This window comes from Arvicanthis niloticus, chromosome 13 (assembly GCF_011762505.2).
Source record: "Arvicanthis niloticus isolate mArvNil1 chromosome 13, mArvNil1.pat.X, whole genome shotgun sequence".
NCBI classification, from domain to species: Eukaryota; Metazoa; Chordata; class Mammalia; order Rodentia; family Muridae; genus Arvicanthis; species Arvicanthis niloticus.
This window is the reverse complement of record NC_047670.1, coordinates 12609956-12632947: the sequence shown is the minus strand read 5'-3', so window position 1 is coordinate 12632947 and position 22992 is coordinate 12609956. Positions and strand designations below refer to the sequence as shown.

Sequence of the window (22992 nt, the reverse complement as noted above, 5' to 3'; positions counted from 1 at the left end):
GAAGAGCAGATTGATGTTCTTTATCCTATTGAAATTATTGGAAGGAGGTTCAGAATTTAAGAGTAAGGAGCCATCTTAAATGTCAAATACCACTGGATTCAAGTTAGTTCTAAAATTTACAGTAGTAGTCATTATAATTAGGAAAAAGTTTAAAGACACTTGCAGTGTATTTGGCATAATTCTAATACCTCTCTGGATGTTTTAAGTTTACATAGCGACCTTATGAATTTCAAGAATGCTGCTCTGCTAAGCACTGAAGCGGTAGATACTGCTGATAAAATTACCAATGGCCTGAGGTCAGTATTTCTATTTTGGTCAAGTTTCAAGAATAGCATATATAGCTTGATCATGCTAGCCCTTTTTGTCCTGGGAATACATTTAATCCTGCTAATCATGTTAAATTTATCTTTAACAACATCAACATGGTGGCAGCCAAAGTATATGACTTGAACCTGAAAATGGACTCCCAGACAGAGTTATTAAATTAACAGGCTGGCAAGCCAAGGATGAGTACAATTCTGCACAGAGCATTACCAACCTAAGACAGAAGTGCATAGCTTTTGATAATACATATTCCATGATGGGTAATGAAGGCATTCTTGTCAGAATGACCTAAGACAGGCTCAGTCTTATTAATGAAATAAAAAGGGGGAGAGGCAGAGAGCCTTTGGGGCTGCTTGGCAAGAATCTGACATGGGCCAAGGACAAGAAAAAGGGCTGCTTGGCAGGAATGTGACATTGGCCAAGGACAAGGAAGTGAGCCTCAGGCAGGAATCTGACATTAGGCTAGAATAAAGAAGTAATTTCAGGCAGGAATCTAAATCTTAGGCTAAAACAAAGAAATAATTTCAGACAGGAATCTAAATTTTAGGCTAGAACAAGGAAGTAGGCTTCCGACATGAGAATAACTTTGGGCTAGGACAGGGAAGTTGGCTCAGATTTTGGTCATTCTCATAAGCCCTTAAAAACAGTGATCATGGAAGTGTTCACGGAATTTTGTCTATTGCTTTGCTTGTTCTTTGACAATTTTTATTTATTGTCTTGCTTGTTTCTTGACTATTTGCATCTATTGTATTGTTAGCCCCTCAACCTAGAACTGACCTTAATACTTGCATTTAATTAAAATGGTATAAAAGCAAAAAAGGAGGAAGGGGGATGTTATAGGGGGCTCTAGAGAGGGGAAATGGGGAAAGGGGATGACATCTGAAATGTAAATAAATAAAATATCCAATAAAAAGCAAAACAAAATAGCTAAGATAATTAAATCATAATGGACTTTTAGAATAAAAGAAAACTTAGCACCAAACTTAGCGTTAAGCAGAGTATTGCCTTTCAAATTTAGGAAAGGATTTTAACAAAGTTAGAGGAAGAGTAAACTAAAGAAATCAACATGGGGACTGGAGATCCTCTTTTTAGCACAGATATTATAAAGCTGGCTCTCCTAGAAAGGGTGGAGTTTTCTTTAAAACAATAAGAAGCACTCCATCCAGCCCAATGCCTTTGACTGAAGCAGTAACCAGGAAGATAGAAATATGGTAGCATGAAACTTTGGCTATAAAATTGCCAAACATGATGCTTTGGTAATGACCAAGGTGATAAACATCTTTTTCTTCAAGGAGCTTACCTATATAAAATCTATCTTTATAGGAGCACAATGTCTTAGGCTCAGTATTATGAACATTTTATAGATTAAGAAGTCCAGGCACCAGGGTTCCATTAAGTCATTAGTTTAATACTTACTGAGATGATAAAAAAGATTGGAAAACTATACTAATAAGAACTAAAATACGAACACCTGGCAGGTCTGCTTCCATGAAGACACCTTATCTTGAACCTTTCTAGAGCAGCTGAGCAGTGGTGTAACCACTGCACTCAGAGCAGCTGAGGAACCACTGCACTCAAAGCAGTGGAGGATTAACTGCCCTCAGAGCAGCAGGACTTCAGGATCCCAGAGGCAGCCTGAGTCACAGGAGCTCTTCCACCCTGAATCTCAGGATTACAGAATCACAGAGACAACTGGACTCTGAGGAGATCTAACACAAACAAAATAGTGGGAAAGACAGGCTTCAGTCAGAAAACAGTGAGTGCAGGTAAAGATAGTGCACTAGTGATAACCAGATGGTGAATGGAAAGTGCAAGAACATAAGCAACAGAAACCAATGTTACCTGGCATCATCAGAACCCAGTTCTCCCACCATAGCAGGTCCTGGACACCCAATCACACTGGAAAAGCAGGATTCAGATTTAAAATCACTTCTCATGATGATGATACAGGACTATAAGAAGGACATATACAACTCCCTTAAAAACTACAGGAGAACACAAGTAAACAGGTATAAGCTCTTAAAGAAGAAACAAAAATCCCTTAAAGAATTGCAAGAAAACACAAGCAATCAGGTGACAGAATTAGACAAAACCATCCAGGATCTAAAAAATGGAAGTAGAAACAATAAAGAAATCTTAAAGGGGGACTACCCTAGAGATAGAAAACCTAGAAAAGAAATCAGGAGTCATAGATGGAAGCATCACCAACAAAATACAAGAGATAGAAGAGAGAATCTCAGGTGCAGAAGATACCATAGAAACCATTGACACAACTGTCAAAGAAAATGCAAAATGCAAAAGGTTCCTAACTGAAAACATTCAGGAAATTCAGAACACAATGAGAAGTCCAAACCTAAGGGATTTAGGTTGATAGGTATAGATGAGAGTGAAGATTCTCAACTTAAAGAGCCAGTAAATATCTTCAACAAAATTATAGAGGAAAACTTTCCTAAGCTAAAGAAAGAAATGCCTGTGAACATACAAGAGGCCTACAGAATTCCAAATAGAGTAGACCAGAAAAGAAATTCCTCCCATCACATAATAATCAAGACATCAAATGCACAAAACAAAGGAAAAATACTAAAAGCAGTAAGAGAAAAAGGTCAAACAACACATAAAGGCAGGCCTAGAAGAATTACAACCGACTTCTCACCAGATAATATAAAAGCCAAGAAGATCCTGGACTGATATCATACAGACCCTAAGAAAAGACAATGCCAGCCCAGACTACTATACACAGCAAAACTCTCAATCATTATAGAGTGAGAAACCAAGATATTCCATGACAAAACAAAATTTACACAATAGATAAATCCAGCCCTAGAAAGGATAATAGATGAAAAATTCAAACACAAGGAGGGAAACTGCAACCTAGAAAAAGCAAGAAAGTAATCTTCCAACAAATCCAAAAGAAGATAGCTAATCAAATATAATTCCACTGCCAATAACAAAAATAAGAGGAAAAAACAATTATATTTCCTTAATATCTCCTAACATCAATGGACTCAAATCCCCAATAAGAAGACATAGACTAACAAACTGGAAACATAAAAAGGACCCCGAATTTTCCTGCCTACAGGAAACCAGAGGACACAGAGACAGTATTCAAATTAATAAAATCAGAACTGAAAAAGAAGACATAACAACAAAAACTCAAAAAATTCAAAATTCATCAGGAGGAAATTCAAAAAATCATCAAATCTTACTAAGAAATTCTATACTCAACCAAACTGGAAAATCTGGATGAAATGGACAATTTCCTAGACAAACACAAGGTACCCAAGTTAAATCAGGAGCAGATAAACCATATAAACAACCACATAAAAAATATCAGCAGTCATTAACAGTCTCTCCACCAACAAAAGCCCAGGACCATATGGTTTAAGTGCAGAATTCTATCAGACCTTCAAGGAAGATGTGAATCCAATTCTTTTCAAACTATTCCACAAAATAGAAAGAACACTACCCAGTTTGTTCTATGAAACCACAATTATGCTCATACCTAAACCATACAAAGACCCAATAAAGAAAGAAAACTTCAGGCCAATCTCCCTTATGAATATTGATGCAAAAATACTCAATAAAATTCTGGCAAACCAAATCCAAGAACACATGAAAACAATCACCCATCATAATCAAGTAGGCTTTATCCCAGGAATACACGGATGGTTCGATATTCAGAAATCCATCAGTATAATCCACTATAAGGGAAACTCAAAAGGACCTAAAGAAATGTTCAACATCCTTAGTCATCAGGGAAATGAAAATCAAAACAACCCTGAGATTACACCTCACACCAGTCAGAATGGCTAAGTTCAAAAACTCAGGTGATAGCAGATACTGTTAAAGATGTGTAGAAACAGGAACACTCCTCCATTGTTGGTGGGATTTCAAGGTGGTGCAACCACTCTGGAAATCAGTCTGGCAATTTCTCAGAAAACTGAACATAGCATTACCTCAGGACCCAGCTATACCATTACTGGTCGTATACTCAGAAGATGCTCCAATGTGTAACAAGGACATATGCTCCACTATGTTCATAGCAGCCTTATTTATAATAGCTAGAAGCTGGAAAGAACCCAGATGTCCTTCAACAGAAGAATGGATACAGTAAATGTGGCACATTTACACAATGGAGTATTGCTCAGCTATTAAAAACAATGAATTTGGGAAATTCTTATGTAAATGGATAGAACTAGAAAATATCATCCTGAGTGAAAAAAACCCATTCAGAACAGAACACACATGGTATTCACTCAGTGATAACTGGATATTAGTCCCAAAGCTGGCAATACCCAAGATGCAACTCACAGACCACATGAAGATCATGAAGAAGGAAGACTGAAGTGTGGGTACTTCAGTCCTTCTTAGAAGAGTACCAAAATACTCAAGGGAGCAAATATGGAGACAAAGTGTGGGACAGAAACTGAAGGAGAGGCTGTCTGGAGACTGTTCCACCTAGGTATCCATTCCATATGCAGTCACCAAAGGTAGACGCTGAAGTGGATGTTAGGAAGTACAAGCTGACAGAAGCCTGATATAGCTGCCTTCTTAGAGGTCTCCCAGAGTCTGACATATTCAAAGGCAGATGCTCACAGCTAACCATTGAACTGATCATGGGATTCCCAATGGAGAAATTAGAGAGAAGACTGAAGGAGCTGAAAGGGTTTGTGGCCCCATGGGGAGAGCAATAATACCAACCAACCAGAGCTCCCAGGATCTAAGCCACCAGCCTGGGTGCACACAGGGAGGGACTGAAGGCTCCAGCTGTATATGTAGGGGAGGATGACCTTGTTGGATATAGGTGGGAGAGGAGATCCTTTGTCCCAAGAAGGCTGGTCACCCAGTGTGGGGGAATTCGAGGATGTGGAGGTAGGAGTGGTTGGATGGAGGCACATCCTCATAGAAACAAAAGGAGGGGGGATAGAATAGGGGTTTCCTGGGTAGGGGCAGCAGTGGGGTAAGGGATAACATCTGAAATGTAAATAAAATATCCAATAAAAAAATAAAGAAGAAAAATACAAAAATAGAAAAGATACTGAAACTCTGGCCTGTGCTTCATTTGGGCTAAAATTGATCTTATAAATACTTGAACAAATACTATATATTAAGATAGACATTTTAAATATATACCCAGACCTGATGGTTTCATTAAGGACATTTAAATATTCATAAATATTAATATTTTTCTTGCTAATTTCTAGAGTGTGTCTCAGAATATGAAGAACATCTACCTAAAAGGATTGTTTAGTATGAGAAATTTACAAGTAGCTGGTCTTCAGTGATAGTGAGTGAAATCACTCTGTTTAATGTTCTGACTAGATAATATATGACTTTAAATATTAGTTATTTTCAGACTCTGTGGTGAAATTCAAAGTGTAAGGTTACGCTTTCCACTATTTGCAAAAGCACACACCCTGTGACCTCCAACTGGAGAAGGACAAATTATAGAAAACACTTAAAAGCTGCTTGAAGATTTATCCCAAAATATACCCATGTACATACATGCAGGGGTGTACTTGTGTCATAATACTTGTGTCTAGCACAATGTTTAAAACCCAACCTGTCTTTTCTCTGTATCCCTTCAGGTAGATAATTACTAAATCATGTTTTTTTTAAAACACTCACTGTGATTTCTCTATATCTATCAATGTATACATTAAGAAAAAAGTATTTCTTCTGTATTATAGTAAATATTGATAAATTCTGATATATTTCACATAAAAATAAAGAAAATATAAATGAAGATTCATGTAGACAAATTCTGAGATTCTAACTCCAAAGTTACCTTGATATTTGACTGGTGTTTGTTTTAGCAACATACAAACACTTGGCTGATGAACTTTTCAAATTAAAGATTCAGTGGTGCTTCTGGTTCCTGCCTGTGCTGGCCAGGAGCAGAAGCCCGGTTCTGGAACCTATCCTACACAGCAAACACCCGAGTTGCAGCTCGACTCACCAGTCACACAGGACCACAGGATCACAGACTCACAGGACAGACAGGCTCCAGTCAGAGACAGGAAGGCCAGATAACACCAGAGATAACCAGATGGCAAAAGACAAGTATAAGAACATAAGCAACAGAAACCAATTTGACTTGGCAACATCAGAACCCATTTCTCACACCACAGCAAATCATGGATACCCAAACACTCCCTTAAAACAATATTCAGATCTAAACTCTCAATTCATGAAGATGATAGAGGACTTTAAAAAGGACATAAATAACTCCCTTAAGGAAATACAGCAAAACACAAGTAAACAAGTAGAAGCCATTAAAGAGAAAACACATAAATCCCTTAAGGAAACACAGGAGGACACAATCAAACAGGTTAAGGAATTGAACAAAACCATCCAGGATCTAAAAATGGAAACAGAATCATTAAGGAACACTCAAAAAGAGACAGTCCTGGAGATAGAAAACCTAGGAAAGAGAACCGGAATCAGAGATGCAAGCATCACCAACAGAATACGAGAGATAGAAGAAAGAATCACAGCAGTAGAAGATACAGTAGAAGACATCAACACAACAGTCATGGAAAATACAAAAAGCAAAAAGCTTCTATCTCAAAACATTCAAGAAATCCAGGAAACAATAAAAAGACTGAACCAGAGAATAATAGATATAGAGGAGAGTGAAGATTCCTAACTCAAAGGGCCAGCAAATGTCTTCAACAAAATTATATAGGAAAACTTTCCTAATCTTAAGAAAGAAATGCCCATAAACATAAAAGAAGCCTACAGAACACCAAACAGATAGGACCAGAAAAGAAATTCCTCTCATTATATAATAATTAAAACACCAAATACATAGAACAAAGGAAGAATATTGAAAGCAGTAAGGGAAAGATGTCAAGTAACATATAAAGACAGACCTAAAAGAATTACACCAGACGTCTCAATGGAGACTATAAAAGCCAGAAGATCCTGAGCAGATGTCATATAGACCCTAGGAGTCCAAAAAATGCCAGCCCATGCTACTATACCCAGCAAAACTTGCAATTACCATAGATGAAGAAACCAAAATATTCCAAGACAAAACCAAATTTAAACAATGTCTTTCCACTAATCCAGCCCTACAGAGAATAGAAGAAATAGTCCAACACAATGAGGGAAACTACACCCAAGAAAAAGCAAGAAATTAATCTTTTCAAAACAAACCCAAAAGAAGAAAAAAGACAGAAACATAATTCCACCTCTAATAACAAAAATAACAGGAACTAATGATTCAGTCATTGCTCCCTAATATCTCTCAACACCAATGGAATCAATTCCCCAATAAAAAGGCATAGGCTAACAGATTGGATACATAAACAGGATCCAGTATTTTGCTGGATACAAAAAACACACTTCAGTCAAAGACAGACATTCCTTCATAGTAAAAGGATGGGAAAAAAATTTCCAATCAGATGGTCCCAAGTGCATTTAAATAGCAATTCTAATATCCAAAAAAAAAAAATAGATTTTCAACAAAAGTTATCAAAAAAGATGGGGAAGGACACTATGTACTCATCTGGAAAAAAAAAAACAACAACAAAAAAAAACAAAAACAAAAAAACAAACAAACAAAAAAAAAAAACTCACCAGGCTGAACTCTCAATTTTGAATATCTATGCTCCAAATGAAAGGGCACCCACATTTGTCATAGAAACGTTACTAAAGATCAAAACACACACTGAATCTCACAGAATAATAATAGATTTCAACACCCCACACTCACCAATAGATAGATAGTGAAAACACAAATTAAACAGAGCAAAGTGACACTAAAAGGAGTTATGAACTAAATGGATTTAACGGATATCTACAGAACATTTCACCCTAAAACAAAAGAATGTACTTTCTTCTCAGCATCTCAGGGTACCTTCTCAAAAATTGACCATATACTCGGACAAAAATCAAACCTCAACAGATATAAGAACATTGAGTTAATTCCATGTATTCTATTGGACCACCACAGACTAAGGCTGGTGTTCAATAACAACAAAAACAAGAGAAAGCCGACATTTAACTGGAAGTTGAACAACTATCTACTCAATGATAACTTCGTCAGAGAAGAAATAAGGAAAGAAATTAAAGACTTTATAGAATTTAATGAAAATTAAGACACAATGTGTCCAAGCTTATGGGACACAATGAAAGCAGTGCTAAGAGGAAAACTCATACCCCTGAGTGTTACCATAAAGAAACTGGAGAGAGCATACACTAGCAGCTTAACAAGTCATCTGAAAGCTCCAAAACAAAAAGAAACAAATACACCCAAGAGGAGTGGTTGGCAGGAAATAATCAAACTCAAGGCTGAAATCAACCAAGTAGAAACAGAGAACTATAGAAAATATATTAAAAAAAAAAAACCCAAAAAACAAACAAACAAAAACAGGAGCTGGTTCTTTGAGAAAATCAACAAGATAGATAAACCCTTAGCCAGACTAACCAGAGGGCACAGAGACAGTATCCAAATTAATAAAATCAGAACTGAAAAGGGAGACATAATAATAGAAACTGGAGAAATTTAAAAAAAATCATCAAATCCTACTATCAAAGTAGTATAAAAGTATAAAAGTCTATACTCAACAAAACTGGAAAATCTAGAGGAAATGGACAATTTTAAAGACACATACCAGATACCAAAGTTGGGAGCGGATAAACTGTATAAATAATCACATTACCCCTAAAGAAATAGCAACAGTCATTAACAGTCTCCCCACCAATAAAAGCCCAGGACCAGATGGTTTTAGTGCCGAATTCTATCAGACCTTCATGGAAGACCTAATACCAATTCTCATCAAACTATTCCACAAAATAGAAACAGAAGGAACACTACCCACCTCATTCTATGAAGCCACAATAACTCTCATACCTAAACCACCCAAAGACAGAACAAAGAAAGATAACTTCAGACAAATCTCACTTATGAATATTGCTGCAAAAACACTCAATAAAATTCTGGCAAACCGAAGCCAAGAATATATCAAAACGATCATCCAACATGATGGAATAGGCTTCATCCCAGGGATGCAGGGTTGGTTAAATGTATGGAAATCCATCAATGTAATCCACTATATAAACAAACTCAAAAAAAAAAAAAACAAAAACAAAAAAACACATGATCATCTTATTAGATAAGGAAAAATCCTTTGACAAAATACAACACCCAGTCATGTTAAAAGTAATGGAGAGATCAGGAATTCAAGGTACATACCTAAATATTTAAAAAAGCAATATACAGCAAACCATTAGCCAACATCAAACTAAACTGGGAGAAAACCAAAGCAATCCCATTAAAATCAGGAAGAAGACAAGGGTGCCCACTCTCTTTCTACTTATTCAATATAGTACTTGATATTCTAGCTAGAGCAATTAGACAACAAAAGGAGGTCAAAGGGATACAAATTGGAAAGGAAGAAATCAAATTATCATTATATGTAGATGATTTTATAGTATATTTAAGTGACTCCAAAAATTTTATCAGAGAACCTCTAAACCTGTTAAACAACTTCAGCTAAGTGGCTAGATATAAAATTAACTGAAACAAATCAAAAGATTTGTTTAAAGATTTAAAGATTTTTAAAGATCAAAAGATTTGTCCTCTAATCAAAAGATAAATGGGCTGAGAAAGAAATTAGTAAAATGACATCCTTCACAATAGTCACAAATAATATAAAACATTTTGGTGTGAGTCTAACCAAACAAGTGAATGATCTGTTCAATGAGAACTTCAAGTCTCTGAAGAAAGAAATTGAAGATCTCAGAAGATGAAACGATCTCCCATGTTCATAGATTGCCAGGATTAAGAGAGTAAAAATGGACATCTTACCAAAAGCAATCTACAGATTCAATGCAATCCCTATCAAAATTCCAAATCAATTTTTCATAGAGTTACAAAGAGCAATTCTCAAAATTATTTGGAATAACAAAAGCCTAGGATAGGGAAAACTATTCTCAACAATAAAAAAATTTCTAGGGGAATCACCATCCCTGAACTCAAGCTATACTATAAAGCAATAGTGATAAAAAAAAAAAAAAAAAAAAAAAAAAAAAAAAAAAAAAAAAAAAACAAACACCTTCATGGTGTTGGTACAGAAATAGGCAAGTAGATCAATGGAATAGAATTTAAGACCCAGCAATGAACCCATACATCTATGATTACTTGATGTTTGACAAAAAAAATTTAAAACCCTCCAGTGGATAAAAGACAGCATTTTCCACATATGGTGCTGGTTCAACTGGTGGTCTGTATGTAGAAGAAAAAAAATTGATCCATACTTATCTTCTTGCACAAAGTTTAAGTCCAAGTGAATCGAGGACCTCCACATAAAACTAGATACAGTGAATCTAATAGAAGAGAAAGTGGAGAAGAGCATCGAATATTTGGTCACAGGGGAAAACTTTCTGAAGAGAACACCAATGGCTCATGTTTTAAGAGCAACAATGGACAAATGGGACCTCATAAAATTGAAACACTTTTGTAAAGCAAAGGACACTATCCATGGGAAAAAACAGCAACCCACAGATTGGGAAAAGATATTTAACAACCCTACATCTGATAGATGGCTAATATCCAAAACATACAAAGAACTGAAGAAGGTAGACTTCAGAAAACCAAACAATTCTATTAAAAAGTGAAATACACTTAGGTCTTCCTTCTTCTTGAGCTTCGTATGGTAGGTTAATTGTATCTTACTATGAGTACAGTTTTGTGACTGGGTTACATCACTCAAGATGCTATTTTCAAGTTCCATCCATTTGCCTGCAAATTTCATTAAATCACTGTTTTTAATAGCTGAGTAGTACTCCATTGTGTAAATGCACCACATTTTCTGCATCCATTGCTCAGGTGAGGAATATCTGGGTTCTTTCCAGCTTCTGGCTATTATAAATATTCTGACTGGTGTGAGGTGGAATCTCAGGGTTATTTTGATTTTCATTTCCCTGATGACTAAGGATGTTGAAATTTTCTTTAGGTGCTTCTTGTCCATTCAAATTTCTTCAATTGAGAATACTCTTTTTAGCTCTATTCCTCATTTTTAATAGGGTTATTAGGTTCTCTGGAGTCTAACTTCTTGAGTTCTTCATATATTTCATATATTTTGTATATTAGCCCTCTATCAGATCTTTTTGCAAAGATCTTTTTGCAATCTGTTTGTTGCAGTTTTGTCCTATTGACAGTGTCCTTTGCCTTACAGAAGCTTTGCAGTTTTATGAGGTCCCATTTGTCAATTCTTTATCTTAGGAAGACCAAAGTGTAGCTACTTCAGTGCTTTTTAGAAGAGGAAACAAAATACTCATAGGAGGAAATATAGAGACAAAGTGTGGAGCAGAAATTGAAGAAAAGGCCATCTAGAGACTGCCCCACCTGGGGATCCATCCAATATACAGTCTCCAAACCTGGATGCTATTCTATTGAGGACTCCAGGAATTGTTTTGCTGACAGGAGCCTGATATGGCTGTATTCTGAGACATTCTCTGAGAGCCTTACAAATACAGAGGAGGATGCTTGAAGCCAACCATTGAACTGAGCAAGCCTGTCTATCTCTACAGACACACTTTTATTTTAGACATCACCAGTACTAACCTTAGTGTTCCCATTCTCTTTCTCTGCTAACTTTGCTCATAGTGTCTTTATTCACACTCTCATACATTATATCTTATGGGTCTCATTCTGTCAACTTTATCACCAGAACAAGTTACTTATCCACCAGGATCCTGTTGAAAAATCACTGCTTTAAGGAGCATTTTCTGGACTCTTTTCTGTTCTATCTTCTATCTCCCAAAACTATTAAGGCATAAGTATATATTCAACTCCCTTCAGGCTTTTGTGGGACACTAGGTATAGCAGTGTGAGAGACAAATGAAACTCTATTTGGGGTTCTCTCTACTGCCCCAAAATGGTCTACTTGGGATTAGGGAAACACAAGTGTTTTAGAACTAACACACTTTAGTCTGCAGACCTAACACAGTGCTTGGCAGTACATGAGCATAGTTGGTCACTGTGTGCACCTTGATTGATACTACTCCGAATAATATAGCATTCTCTATGTCTAAAGCTTATCCTAAAGGTGCAACTTGACCTATAAAATTTGATAGTCCTTTCATAGCCACTCAGGAATCTGGTTCTCGTACCATTCCCCCAGGACACATCTGCAAATCAAGAGCTCAACGACACTCAGGCAGTCTGAATAGAACTATTAATGCAGATTCTAGAACATGAAAACATTTGCCCAAATATTCTTCCTTTACACGAAGTTCTGCATCTAGCATTGAAACAAATCAAAAGGATAAGAAAGTATAAAACTGAGAGTGCCACAAAAATGTCAGAGAGAGAAACATGCAAATTAACAAACACTAAGAAAACTTCCTGCAGTGACAGAGATGTTTCACCCCAGAGCTGACTCCTTGGCCACCAGTCATGTGTGACCACTGAGCACTCAAAAAGTATCTCATGTGACAGAGAAACTAAAATTTTAATGTCATTTAATGATAAGTGATGCATGTTTATATTAAACCAACCACATGGGGGTAGAACTCTCAGTCACTACAGCTCAAGCCATTAAAGGAGAGGCCATAGCTGAGAGCATCAAGGCTGGCCCCAAGAAACTTGTTAATGACAGTCCAATAACAAACGTGAGTCATGATGATGACCTCCTTCTGAGGTCACGAACCAGGTGACAATACTCAGCAGCTGCATTTGGAAAGGCAGGATGTACACACAACACCACACATCATGGGAAGAAGCTAGCTCAACTTGAATGAAATAAAATAAGGCCACCTAGAAAGCTTCTCCCATCCATGTTTTGACAGCTATACCAAGGGAAATACCTATGTTGTCCTAGGACCAGATGCTCTCCTTCTTACTCTCTCTCCACCCCACTCTCCCATTCCACAAAGCTACTCCAAAAAGCCTCTAAGAACAGTGTAACATCCATAATAAGGCCTGCCCTGAAATCTCTCTTCATAACTTCTTCCTCTTACTAACTTCTTAGTCCACTTAGCATCCTTAATTTTCTCACAGCCCTTAACGGATTGTAATTGCATCCAATATGATAATATGAGGTACATGTGAAATAAAAATTTTGCCTTTGTCATTCACGTTTTATGAATGTAAAATAGGTATCACCTGTGTGTACATGTATGTAAAAATTCTAAATAATTTAAACAAAAATATAAGGGCCTACAAATGCATATTTCCAAGAACATTTTGTATTTTTGTAAATCAAAGTAACTGCTAATACTAATGTGTATATTTGAGTATGCTGATTACACTAATGCTTACAACTCTCCAGAGTGTTTTATGGACACTAGAGTGTAGAGAGTCAAGTTTATATGACAAGTTGTTACTAAAACTAAAATTTAAATATTGGTTATTTGCATCTTAGGGCCATGCATGCACTTCCTGTTAATGGCATTAATATGTCCTACAATAAATGTAAAATATATGAAAATAAAAGCTTAGGGTTTTTTTTTTCATTTTTAAGGGGAATAAAAAGGAAAAAAAAATAACCCACCTCTATGAGGTCTGCCAGACTTACCATCAGGTATTTTCCAGGCTATTGCTCATAAATCAGGAGCTGTTATCATATAGTAAGGCCCAGATTGGCATATGGCAGTCAGGAGGAGGATTTACTCTATTACAGTGATTCTGCACCTTCCGAATGCTGCAACTCTTTAATAGAATTCCTCATGCTGTGTTGCTCTCCAATCACATAATTCCTTCATTGCTACTTCATAACTGTAATTTTCTACTGTTATGAGTTGTATGAGAATATCTCTGTTTTCTGGTGCTCTTAGGAGATCCTTGTAAAAGAATTGTTTGAAAAAGTCAAAACCCACAGGTTGCGAACCACTGCTCTAGAGCAAGACTCATCAGACTGTTAAGAATAATGAAAAGGATTGAGGTCATTACTTTCCAAAGTGACAGTGGAAATGACAAAAATACACAGAGTGATCTATTATATTGTAAGGGTTGCATTTTCTCATTCATTTTTTTTTTTTTTTTGGACTCTTTATTTTCCAGTTCAAAATTTCTAAGCCTGTGTGTGACTGTTGCTGCCCTCCTCCTGCAAAGCAGAATGCTGAGTACTGTGGCACTGGCCATAACCATCTGCTCTATGACAAAACAGGCATTGGCAGGCCCAGACTCCATCTCTTTTAAAAGCTTCTTCCCAAGGACTATTTAAAATAAAAAGACAATAATGTTTTATGATGGTTTCTACCATTAAACCAAAGAGTACAGATAGGAAACTATGTCTCTAGATCTTAATTCAGATGACTCAATGTCGTTTTTTGTTTTTTAAAGGGGAGGGTTCTAGTTTTGGAAGACTTACCATAAACAAGAAACATTCCAGCCCCACCTACCCAAAGGGAAGTCTAGCTTCTTGACCTTACTATATAATCTCCTCCTGTGAAACAATCCAAGATAACTAGGTCCTCAGGATGGTTGGCCTTTCCCAAGATCGAAGTCATGAAAACAGGAATAGTTGTGTTTCAAAAGTCAATGATTGATCTGAAGGAGTAAGAAACCTCAAATGTTATAACAAGGCAGGTAACACACCAGGTTATCCTCTCTGGGGGACCTTTTGTTTACAAACTATATGATTATATATCATACTTTACCAGGGAGAACAAGTCTGGAAGAGTCACATTAAGAATTATAGGCCTTATATAAAGCTAGGATTTCATGCTGGAAATTAGAAACAAAAGGGAAATTATAATACTTAGGACTATAGAATTCAGAAAAGAGAGTTAAGAGTAATTTTAGGAGAATACCAAGTACCAGATAAATGAATATATAATTAAAACTTCTCAAAATCAGTGCAAATTTGACAGGAGGATTTTATGAAGTTTCCTATACAAACCTAAGAGGACTTGAATATGTTCCAGTTGCATGAAAATGGCTTAAATGATATTCTCAGATAAAGCATCAATGAAGACTATAGGAAAAACAGGGGAAGGAATTTCTAGAGAAGCTTTAGAGCAGGTTATGGGATTCTGTCCATAACCAAAAACAGATCTACAAAAATATTCTATTATTTCTTGTCCCTTGTACCATCTTCTAAGAAGAGTGCACATCCCAACAACTATTTGTAAATTTCAGTCTATTTGTTGCAAACATTGATTCTGTCCTTGGCAAGCAACTTGGTCTGGTGAGTGGACTATGAATTGGCATAGCTTATGGTCTTTAAGAACTGTTATGAGATTTGGTTACACCTCTTAGGAACAAGAATGATGGAAGCTGCTCCATCAGTTAAGTTCCTGCCATATAAACAATATCTGAAGCAGAAACAAAGATACCATCAACTGACAGCAGAAACTTATATGCAGATACAGAGCGGGGCCAGGCACTGAGTCAATGGGCAATGACTTAATGAATCTTGGTGGTTTGATGGGAGGGTGGCACATATTCTAATCTTACTAAGAACTAACTAATGCAGAGATCCTGAACTTGAAATTTCTGTTGAAGTGTTTTGCAATCCATGTCAAAATCTTAGGATACAGATTGAATATGTGTGACTAGGAAAGAGAGTGATCAAATGTTCAGTACCAAATAGCAGAAAACAAAAATATCTACAGAAATTCCAAGAATCAGTGATTTAGAACATGTAGCCTCATACAACAAAGAATTTTAAAGAGTAGATAGTCTCTGGAGATCATTAAATTAGACTCTTGGTAACTTCCAATAACTAGGCATCTAGATGTCATTCTAACAGAAATAATCAGCTGTGTCATAGTAATAAATATTTTGCACACTAAACAGCTTTACTACTGTTTCATCTCCAAATGCATTTTTCTTTGAATTTTATCTTCACAAACCCAGGGCAAAAGTGAAAGGCACTACTGAACTTGTGTTTGTATTAGGTAGAAAACAATGTTATTATGGTGCTATGTTAGGGAAACAAAATATCTAATGGCAACTCAGTATTCCAAGTGGGATTTTTTTATTTAACTAAATTTTAAGCTATTGGGTGTACTATGCTCTCCTCAGACAAATAAAACTTGTATAAAGAAAGTTTGCACCAAAACAGAATTTCTGCCTCAAGTCATAGGAAACCTATTGAACATTATAATTCATATGAACGCAGCTTGACACATAAAGGCGATTCAGCACTGTAGAGATGACATAGATACAAGCACCGTATGTAACAATTTCCTGGATGTCATATTATAACATCCCTTTTAACCAGAGGTACAAATATTCAGATTCAACTACTGTTGTTAGTCTTGCTATAATTAAAAGCTAGCACCACAGACATTGCAAGAACACTACCCATACCTTGTTAAGTGAGACAGGGTACCACAAAGGAAGGAGACAACAAAAAGGAAGAAAGACATCCAGCCTATTTTATAGGGAAGAAAACAAGTGGGCAAAAGTTCAATGATCTTTCTAGCATGGAAAGCAGTGATATTTGGGTTTAAATCCAGATCAGGATGAATCTAATAAACACTTATTACTACTCAACTTGTTTCCACAATATTTTTTAATATTACTAGGTCAAGTTTTATTACAGAAATGAATAAAAACTCCAGAATGCTGGTAATGCCTGAGTTGTAGCTATCACATACTATCTATTCATATACTTGCAAATGATAGGAAAGATACTTCAGTTGCTTGGTAATGCCTGGATGTGTGGCCAGTGATTGGACTGGGTTCAGGCATTTGCATACGGGGTGCTGCCCTTTCTAATGACACCTTCATCTTCAGTGTCTGTGTGGAGCTCAGGTTCTCCCAAAGTCTCCCATTCTTCCAACACTAGGTAAAAAGAGAAGGATCTTTCTGAAATCTTCCACAGCAAATCTAGAAGCTTCTTCTTCTGCTGGCCTCAGCCAACAAATCTGTTCAAAACTCAGGAGTAATATACTTACTTGTAAATCCAATACTTTGACCACATAGATGAGCTGTGCTGACCAAGGTTTAAGCCAAGCAAGGTACATCTGAACCTGGGCTTGGGTTAGGAGCCAATTCCACCCATACCAATGTTTGGTAGTATGCAAAAAGTGCAGTTTCCAGATATAAGGAGAATTCTGTGTCACAAACAGCAAAAGCCTCAGAAGGGATATCTCTATAGTATCAGAAAACTTTCTCCATATTCTGAATTAAGTATGTTTTTGATAATGAAATTGCCCATATTGCTCATGATCCTGTCTGGCAGGATAAAGAACCTCTCAGACCATTATCACTAACAACTGAATTCAACACAGAGAATAGGAATTTTCTGATGAGGTAACTATTAATGAAAACTAGGCCTCAATTCAACAACATTAATATTTTATTAAGCCTTATCAGAAACACAAACGCAGATTCTATGGTCGTGGAAACACTAAGGGTGCTAGTGCTACAACACTTGCAGAGTTGTCAAGATCCTGTATTTTATTTTTATTCTTGATTTTATTCTCAAATCATACTCAAAACCACTATTCTATACAATTTTATGCAGAAAAAGAAAAAGAAAAAACAAAGCATTGGCAAATTCTTCATCAGATTGTTGGGTAGAGTTTACAAATATTTAGCATGAAAGAGTCTCATGACTCTATATCCTCAATACAAGTCTAAGATGTAAACTGTGATTGCTTGAAGATTTTTCATAAAACTTGATAATAATAGATACAATTATTGTAGGCATATTCTAGCCAGGTATCATGTATGCCTTAGTTGTTATCATTGTTTCCCTACCAGTAAGTAGAGAGATACAGAAACTGAGATTTATCTAGTTCACTGTCAGATTACTTGTAGTTTTATAACTCAAATGGAGATTCTTTATCTCTATTAGTAAAATCAGAAGAGGACATAAAAGTACTAGTGATCAAATGCTCCTTTGTTTAGTCATCCACACAGGATGTCTAACTTGTAGCCATAGCTAATGGTTTAGGAGCCCTATGTTCAATATGTGTTACAATATTATCTTACACAGAAAAATACATTTATTAGCTTCCTTACAGATTACAATATGCAGACTTAGAAAGACTGTTTCTGTGTGGTCCTTAATTAAGATATATTTTCATAATTTTCTTTTCATTTTGAATAGTTTAAGAGTATTGTTTAATAGGCGATCTCTTCAATAAGTTCAATAAATATTTCATTAAAATAATAAAAAAAACTACCCTTTGTATAGTTGTGACAGTATAAAAGATACAGTCCTAAATGCTTTACTTACACTTTTATTTGATTCTCTAGGCAGACCCATTATATAGTCACTTATTATCTTCATAAAATGAAAGATATTTTATTTATTTATTTATGCTTGTATCTTGCTTACTTGTTTTCAGGCTTAAAAGCAAAATAATTTAAGAATACACACCAAATAGACTAAAAGTAAATGAGTCGCAAAGGGCGGAGTAAAACAAAATAATGGTATGGTCCCTTTTATGGGAAAAAATATGTCATAAGAGTTGTGCAGCTGTCAGATAAGATAATAAGCTTGAATGTGAACTGCCTAGAAAATAAAGCATAATCAGGTACAAAATTCAGCAGCAGCATAAGAAAATGGGCTAGCCATCCAGACACAAATTTCCTATAAAAAATAGTTCTGTAGGTCATAACAAAGAACATACCAGGTTCTGTAACAATAAACGAGAGCCCATTAACTGTATAAGACATGAAGACAGTATTTTTCAGTGTCTTCCATAACAATTTTTTGTTTCCATCACTAATAAAGCCTTTAAATCTTATTGAGATTACAGCTCTTTACTATTTTTTTAAAGTGTGTGGAGGACCTGACTTCCAACTCTGTTCTACATGTGATTAAGAAACTTGAGAGAGTGATATGTCTTTGTTCTTTCTTGGTCACTTAAATGAGAAAGAAAGAAGCCATTTTGGACCATGAGGTAGATTTTGGATTCCTAAAATCATTCAACAGAGGTACGTAGAATTTTACATGACAAAGAAAAAGAAATCAACTTTGGGTGCTTAAATGTCTCTTATTTTGGTTTTTCTGGATAACCAAAAATGAGGGAAGCAGAAGTTATCTTCTGTTTAGGAGATGGGGAAGACCTCTCCAGGGAAATGTTTAGTCAGAGACTTATGAGCAGAGGAAAGGAGACCAGCATACTAATTGCCTCCAAGGCAGGACAAATTTCTAAATTACTGAAGGAAGAGTGCTGTGCCTAAAATGTTGTAAGAAAGGATGAATAGGAAGAAGAAACAAAGTTTAAAGAAAAGGCAGAGACCTTACCATGCAGGTAACTCACACAGGCTATGGTAGCATACACAGAGCCTGTGTGGGTCTGACCAGATGGATCCCAGCTCTGAGAGGTGATGTGGATATAAGATCCCATCCTTAACTCAGAAGCTATCTCTAGTTGATAACCACTCTAAAAGAAAAAAATAGTTTTCTTTAATGAAGTCTCATAGAAAATAAAAACATCTCTTAAGAGAAGTCCCCATACCCAGAAAAAGATGAATTAAGTAGCATTTTTGGAGGATGTTTTATTAGAGCTTTTAGGTTTATATTGTTTTGTTTTATTCAAATGGAATTCCTGTGTGTGTCAAAGTGTGTGTGTGTGTGTGTGTGTGTGTGTGTGTGTGTGTGTGTCTGCATCTACATGTGTTTCTTGAACATTTTGAGAGGCTCTTTTCTTCTATTTGTTTGTTTTGCCTTATTCCAGTTTAGTTTTGTTTTATATTATTTTATTTTATTAGTATTTTAGATGCCTGTTTTTTAACAAGAGAAAGAAAGGAAAGTTGGGGATTTTGATGGGAGCTCATGTGGGAAGAATCTGGGAGGAGTTGTGGAAGGGAGAAAATCATAATCAGAATACATTGCATGAGAAATTCTATTTTTTTAAAAAAATTTATTGGATGTTTTATTTATACAATACAAATGCCATAATTTTAAAATAGAATTTCTTAATTTACTAAAAAATAGAATTTACTCTGAGGAGGATGTAGAGAAAGGGAACCCATGGACATTTTGAGAGAAGGAAAGTTAGTAGAGTCATTATGGAAAACAGTATTGAGATTGTTGAACAACAAAAACAACAGAACATGCAGAACTACTGTAAAATTCAGGATTTTCAAAAATTTTACATCTCAGTCTATTGTGAGGCAGGGAGATACTGTGTCAAGCAGACATCTTCATGCCTATGTGGACTACAGCTCTGATCACAGTAGCCAAGACATGGGAACAGAATAAATATCAATCTGATAAATGGATAAAAGCATGTGGTATGCCTACACTTGAAAAAGGAGGCTTCCTTATAATTTGTGCCAATATGAATAAAACTGAAGATCATTAAGTGAGCTAATCACAGAGAGCAAAAACACATAATATTTTTATGTATAATCTATAAAGATGGAACTCATAGAGAATAAAATAATCATTACCAGAGACTGGAGAGTGGGGTGTGTTAGTTTCTTTTCCTGTTGCTGTGATAAAAAAATATTCTAATAAAATCAACTCCAGACTAAAGTTCATCAATACAGGGAAGGCAAGGAAGCAAAGACCCAAAATAAACAGTTACATTTGTTCACAACCAAGAGCAAGGAACAATGAATTAATGGGTGCATGCTTGTGTTCAGCAGTCTCTTTCCACACCTCTATAATACAGAATTTCCCATAGAACAGATGATGCCATTCACAATGGACGAGTCTTCCCACCTGAATTAATGTATTAACATAATCCCCCATAGGCCAATCTAATCCAGGCAATCCCTCACTATGACTCCCTTCCCATATGATTCTATAGTATGTCAAGTTCACCATCATAGAGAGTGTCAGGAAGATGTTGATCCACAGACACAAAATTTCAGTTGGAGTATGGTAAGTTCAAAAATGTACTGTACATCATGGTAACTATAGTTTAAAATACATTGTATACCTAAAAATTATTGAGAGTTAATTTTAAATGCTCTTTACTACAAAATGTAAGTAGTACATATGTTAAATAGCCTTATTTAACCATTCTGTGATGCATATAAATATCAAAATGACATGTTTTATAATATATATGCATATATATATATGATTTTATGTGTTAATTATAGAAACTTTTTATTTGGGAGAGAATTGGATGTGTTCCACAGTACAGGTAATATATAACAAACAGTATTTTTCAAATATTTACTGAATGAGCTTTTAAGATGTTTCCTTTGTCTCAGTTTCTGATAAGACATCAACTTTATTGTTTGTATGCCATCTTGCCCTTGACTGGCAACCTGCAATGCACAACCATTCCAAGTGTGTGGCTAGTCCATCCTTCAACAGATATTTAGTTTCTATAAACCCCTTTTCCTGTGTACTATAGTGAAACTGTATAGTAAACTTTCTATGAAGGAGGCCCTAGATGAAGCCACATAAGAGAATGTTCATAGGGAACAATATTATGGGGCTGGAGAGAAGGCTCACTGGTTAAGAGTGAGCCTTGCTGCTCTTCCAAGTGACCCATTTGGCTCCTAGCACCTATATCTGGATGTACACAAGCACCTGTAATTCCAGTACCAAGGGACCTGTCACTCTCTTCTGGCCTCAGTGAGTACTCACATACAAGTGTCATATATTCACATAGATGCACACATACACATACATTTAAAATATAATCTTTGAAAAAATTTTAATCATTTATGATTTATTTATTTATTTATTTAAACTCTAGATTTTATTCCTCTCCCAGAAATTCTTAAGTTGTTGAAGACATCAGCATTTAAGAACACATTCTTTTTGAGGGCCTAAATTCTGTCATAACCATCTATAACTCTAGCTCAAGTTACTCTGGCCTCAGTGAGCACTCATATACATAATTTTTAAAAAAGAATTGAAAAGAAAACATGATTTTACACTTAGGAGTTGAAGAAACCCAGGTTTGAAAATGGTATGAATAACCAGAAGGACTATACCAATATGGTAGGAGCTTGACTTATTTTACAAAAAGCAACTGAATTTTGAAAATATTTTAGAACAAGAACATTTCCCTGGATGATTTGAGGAACTGACATGGGAAGAAGGAGGAGGGAGAGGAGGAGGAGAAGGAAGAGAAGGGGGAGGGGGAGGAAGAGGAGGAAAGAAAATCAGTGAGAACAAAGTAAAAATATCTGAACTTTTGCCCCACTTCTTATTATTGGTTGACTGACAATGAGTGTCAACTTCTCTTGGAATACGGTTGCTCAACTCGGGAAAGCTGGTAGCCATGTATCCAAATACATAGAAGGAACTAAATGAAACAAATATTTCCCTCTCCTTCAGGAATTAAAACAAAATTTATTAGCTTACTATATTTGCTTACAAAAGAATAAAAGGCGGGGTTGAATGCATAGCTTAGTGATACCACACTTGTCTAGTATGCACAAGTACCTAAGTTTGATTCAGCAAAAATGAACAAAGTAATTAAGGAGAGTAAAGAGTACTAAAACTGTGACTTAGATTATGAGAACTTGTGGGATAAAGAATTCACTATGTCTGCATGCTTATCTTGTGAATGCCAGTGACGTAGTCCATTCCTGCTTTCTTAGCCATCCCCTCAACTGCATTCTTTTATAATGTGTGAGCTTAATCACTCATTCTTCTTAAGGATTTGTCTTTTGGTGAGTCACTTAAATTCACCACGCTTCATTTCATGTCTTTATACAACAATAAAGTTACATCAACATTGTCAGCATGAAGGGAGAGCACATGTTAAACTGCCATACAAACTAGACAACCACCAGAGTGAAGTATCCTCCTCCCACCTTCCTGTTCTCTA

At 35.9% G+C, this 22992-nt stretch overlaps 1 protein-coding gene across 8 annotated transcripts in view; it reads right to left on the bottom strand.

Moving 5' to 3' along the window:
* The window catches only part of Cpq (carboxypeptidase Q), a 435354-nt gene that overhangs the window by 309033 nt on the left and 103329 nt on the right, over positions 1-22992 (bottom strand). The gene's annotated exons all lie outside the window — the stretch shown is intronic.